The following is a 6,092-nucleotide window of genomic DNA, read 5'->3' on the forward strand; positions in this document are numbered from 1 at the left end:
TAAAACTAAAGGCTAACTTTAACAACTGGGTTGGACACTACCTTGCTAAAGCATTGCACTGAAAAGTCACACAATAGAACAAATTATGCACCAAAATTTCGGAACCTTAAGGCAAGATTGGCGCCTATTCTTGGGCTAATTCTCGCTTTAATTCCCGTCACAAAGTTTAAGTGGTGAAGAATTGAACCACCTTGCAAGTACGATTTCATTGAAGAAATACATGAAACTTCTTTGCGATAATCGCTCAAAGAAAACTTAAAACTTAGAGTTAGAGGTAATAAAAAGAATTCTAAACTTTTATTTCTTCAATGAGAGAACAATACATCCTTTGGATAGTACTTTATTTCGAGAAACCACAAAACGAATTTCTAAAACCATAAATAGTAGCTTGCTACTATATTACTCCACTAAAATAAGCATTAGCTATTACATTTAGAAAATTTTAAATGACATTCTACTAGCCAACCTCCCCTACAGACTTGTAGAGAGCGATCGTGGTCTTCAAAGTCATCCATGTCTTCTTTCGGATCGGATTCATACTCTATATCCTCACCGTTCTGTTGTAGCTCACTGTTTACTTCATCATTTGTTTCAGGCTCAACTTCAGTGTCCCTAGAAATCTCAATAGTGGGTTCAGGAATGATAGGATTGGGGTTTTCAATCTCAACAACATCATCATCACTATCCTCATTCATAAGGGTTTCCATATCACTACTAAACTATGTGTGGTTGATACTTTCCACCATCTTACCATCCTCAAAACATTGCTCTGCCATCTCTAAAATAGTGGTCATAATCTCCATGTCATACCTCCACCTACCATATGGAGTACCATACTTGAAGTAATTAGGAAGGCCACTATTAGTGTACATATCATGGAATTGTTGCTTCAGACTAATACATGGGATCCTATGGGGCAAATAGTGAATAACCATCTCGGCCATGACTGTAACACCCTAATAATTCCTTGCTTTTATAAAACTATTTTCCAACTTAAAATAAAGGAATTACTAAAGTATTACCGCCACCATGATAACGGTTAAGGCTAGTACCAGAATTACGCAGCGGAAATTAATGTTAACAAACTTTCAAACCAACATAAATAATATTTATTGAGGCCTCCTACAAGTTGGAACCATAACGGCCCAAAAACCAAGGTATTAAAAATCCAACAAACCCAAAACATGATTAAAGTATAATTTAAAATAGTTTCAAAGCACAAAAGAATGCAACTCTCTCAACCATCTCAAGCTACATGATTTCGATCGTACTTTGATCTACCAACCTGCTAAATTAATCTACTCCCCAACAATGCAAGTTCAAATGATGGATCATCATAGGGTCATTAAGGAGAAGGCCATGACCAAAAGACACAAAGCACGTAGTCAGCAAAAGCTGAGTACTTACAAGGCTAGAGTGAAATAAAACTATAAACATGCATCACTCGCTAAAGTACTAATCAACATGCAAAAGCCATTTAATGATTAACAAGCGAATACAAGACTCGACTCTTGACTCACAATTTAATTAGAATAAGCTTCAAACGGGCCAAAAGAATATTCCATAAAGGAAGGGTGTTGGGAGCCCACCAAACACCATAATAAATTATATAATGAATATCGGACCATACCGAGTGTCGGGCCATACCGACAGAATTCCAGCGCATAAATTAAATGAAACAACGTCTTGTATCATTAGTAGGAGAACGAGTTTTCCGGCAAGTCTCCCCCCATTGTTCATACTCAACGTATATACGTTCCAAGAGTTTTCAAGCTTGTCCTGGTTGCACTTTACGTTTATTAATATTTTATTAATGGTGAACTCGAGACTCGAACACCCATACATACATACAATTAATAAACGACAACCAAAACAATCTCATTTTAATCCTTTAGGACTTGTGATCAATAAGTCAAGACGTATTGAAATTACTACCAAGTTCCTTCTCACAAAAGGTGAGATTCCACATCATGCCTATTAACATGAGGGTTGTGCCCTTGCACGACAAATCCTAATTCATTTCATATAAAATATTCCCAACTGAACCCTACATGTGCGGTGGCTTACGTGAGCTAACCCTTCACATGTGGTAAAATAAATAGTACAACGAGGTACGAATAATTGGCTCAAATGTATGCTAGACATCCCGTACTATAGCATAACAATAGATAATTCATCATTTGCATGTGAAACAACCATACATGCATAAATATTGAACAACATGATTTACAATGAAATCCATACTCACAATAGTCCCAACATGCTTGTTCCATCAACAATTCAATAGTTCCAATAATAATAATTCACATGATCGTTCACCAAATCAAACATGAATCCACCAAGTTCACATAATATAATTCACATCAATAACAATCATGTAATGTCCCTTGACAAATAATGTGGTCGCCCTAGACTTGTACGTACCTTGAATATCTAAGTGTAGGGGACACTTTGCAAATACGATTACTCACTTAGAAATCACCTCCTATCATCAAAATAATGAAACCTTAATTATTTCCATGTTCATTAAATTTCCAACAACTTTATGAAATATAAAACCTTGATAATAATTAGAAATTAATCGTTCTTTAATAAAATAATCGTCTCAATTAATAAAACTAATCCTTAGTATGAAAACATACTTTTTTCACCCTTTAAATCAATAAAAACCAACACTTTAAACCTTTTTATAAATCTGAAAATATAATTGATTATATTATCATAATTAAATTAATCACCTAATTATGCTAATCAATCGACCCTTCAGGTCCAGGTTAAAACCCTAACTTGAATTTTCCAATAAAACCAATTTAACAACATAAAAATCAAATCTTTGTTACATAAATGAATCTGAAAATTCATACTTTAATAATTAAAACACGCCTAAAGAATTAAAACTTATAAATCCTCACAATACGGTGTTCACAACCGATTCCCAGCATTTTATTTATTCAAAACAATAATAATTTAAAATACGAAATTGAAATAAAATAGATAAAGGAAAATAGGATTATACCAATCCGGCCTATTGCACGGAACAACCACGAATTAATTGTGATTGGGCGAAAGAATTGAACGAACGAGCAAGAACACACACACACACACACACACACACACACACACACACACACCACTCGTGTGTGTGTGCGCGCGGACAAGGGCGAAGAGCAGGGCAGCAGCGCGCGCGGGACGAGGGACGAGGGGCGCGAGGGCTGGCGCAAGATAGAAGGATGAGGGCGAGGGATGGGCGCGAGCAACGCACACACTGCGCATCAATAGCACGCAGCAGCAGCAGGGGCGCGCTGGCTGGGCGGGCTGCGAGAGGGAGAGGGCGAGTGGGGCAGCGGTGGGCGAGGGCACGACACGGCACAACAGCACGCGAGTGCTCGTTTGCAGGTGGGGTGAGCCGGCACAAAGAGAGGAGAGAGAGAGAGAGAGAGAGAAAGACTGTGGGGCAAGAAAAGAGGAAGGGAGGCTTTAATGAAAAACAAGGGGATCATTTAATGAGGAGAGTCCTATTTATAGGCTCTCAAATCCCTAGTGGGCTAGGCTTGGTAATTTGACATTGGGCTTAGAAATTAAATGATTGGGGTAGCCTAGAGCTTAGAATTAAATTCTTTTGATTGGGCTCGATTAATAAAACGAGTTGGACTTTTATTTAAAAACCCAAACCTTTAAAATTACTTGCAACCCATTAAAATTCCCGACAAAAAAATTAAATTCGTTTCATAATTAATTAAAATAATAAATATTCTAATTAATTAAAATACATTTAAATAATATTTAAATGCGAAATAAATTCTAAAAATCGTAAAATGCTTTATAAATATAATAAAATATATTTATAATTATTATAAAAATACGAGGTATTACAGTCTACCCTCCTTAAAAGAAGTTTCGTCCCGAAACTTGAGTTCGGAAATCAAAATTTAAACTCAAAACTTGAGACTTTATGATACTTTAATGCGTTCACTTGCAAAAAAATTAAGTTGTTGTACTCTTTACATGATTAAAAAAGACAATATTGAGGGCAAATTCAATAGAAAGCACTAAATTCAACATAAAATAGGGGAAAACAAGGTAAAAAGCGCGAAATTCTACCGCACTCTAGCCCCCTTAAAATACACGAGTTACGACCTCGTAACTCAACTAACCTCGGGAAAAATCTCGGGATATTTCTTTCTCATTTCGTCCTCGGCTTCCCCAGTTGCTTCCTCAGATTCTTGATTAGACCACACCACTTTGACAATTTTCACATCCTTAGTATACGTGTACTACACACTTTACTATCCAGGATTTTGACATGTCTTTCCTCGAAAGTTAAACTTTGGTCTAATTCTATGGTTTCCGGTTGCAACACATGCGACTTATCTGGAACATACTTTCTCAACTAAGATATGTGAAACACATTATGCACTCTATGCAAGTCCATAGGCAAGGATAGTCTATAGGCTACCTTTCCAATTCGTTCTAAGATTTCGTACGGGCCTATGTACTTAGGGCTTAACTTCCCTTTATTTCCAAATCTCATGACACCTTTCATTGGTGAGACTTTGAGCAACACCTTATCACCTATGATGAACTCTTCATCCCTACGTTTTAAGTCTGCATAACTCTTTTGGCGATCCTGCGCCGCTTGAATTTTCGATTGGATGGTTCGGATTTGGTTCATGGTGTCCTCTATCATTTGAGGTCCAAAACACTACTGTTTGACTAATGTCATTCCAACAAAGTAGACTTCTACACTTCCGTCCATACAGAGCCTCAAATGGAGCCATTCCTATGCTAGCATGATAGCTATTGTTGTATGAAAACTCAATCAAATCCAGGCTATCTTCCCAACCTTCTTGGAAATCGATGACGCATGCTCGAAGCATGTCCTCAAGGGTTTGGATGGTTCTTTCAGTTTGTCCATCTGTGGCTGGGTGGAATGTGTACTCATTTTCAATGTTGTACCAAAGTTCTTCTGCACACTTTTCTAGAAGTTCGAAAGAAATCTTGAATCCCTATCTGATACGATATCCTTAGGAACTCCATGTAATCTCACAACATTCTTAATGTAAGCTTTAGCAAGTTTTTCCATTTTTCAGGTTTCCTTCATTGGTATAAACACTGCCGACTTGGTCAACCTATCTACCACGCCCCAAATTGTATTATTTCCGGTTTTCGACTTGGGCAAACAAGTGACAAAGACCATTGAAATACAATCCCATTTCCAGCTCGGAATCTCCAAAGGTTGGACCTTTCCTTGAGGTCTCCTATGTTCTATCTTGACTTTCTGACAAGTCAGACATCTAGCCACAAATTCAGCCACAAATTCTTCATTCTTGGCCACCAATAGATCTTCTTCAAATCCTTATACAACTTGTCACCACCTGGGTGCACAGAATATGGCGTATTGTGCCCTTCTCTCATCAATTTCTCCTTCAATTCACCACACTTTTGAGGCACGCACCACCTGCCTTTGTACCTCAAACTTCCATCATCATGGATCTTGAAATCTAATTCCTTTCCTTGCGAAATCTTTTCCTTGATTCTCTCCAACTTTACATCACCAGCCTGATTCTCCCTAATATCATCAAATATCGACGGTTGGATGGTTAAGGCATTCATCATTCCCTCAAGACATTCACTACTCACTATTTCAAGGTTCAATCGCTGCATTTCCTTAAACGGCTCGTTAGCAACTACTAACGCATTCACACTATGACTGGATTTCCTACTCAAGGCATCCGCAACTACATTGGCTTTTCCCTCATGGTATTGAATGTCCAGATCATAATCCTTGATTAACTCCAACCACCTTCGTTGGCGCATATTCAAATCCTTCTGTGTGAAAATGTACTTCAAACTCTTATGATCCGTGAATATCCTACATTTCACACCATACAGATAGTGTCTCCATATCTTCAATGCAAACACTATGGCGGCTAGCTCTAAATCATTGGTAGGGTATTAGATTCATATGGCTTCAACTACCTCGATTCATACGCAATAACCTTTCCGTTCTGCATCAATACACACCCTAAGCCATTCTTAGAGGCATCACTATATACATCATATGTACCACTCTCATCTGGCAAAGTTAACAC

The sequence above is a fragment of the Spinacia oleracea genome, chromosome 4 (genome assembly GCF_020520425.1).
Source record: "Spinacia oleracea cultivar Varoflay chromosome 4, BTI_SOV_V1, whole genome shotgun sequence".
Lineage (NCBI taxonomy): Eukaryota > Viridiplantae > Streptophyta > Magnoliopsida > Caryophyllales > Amaranthaceae > Spinacia > Spinacia oleracea.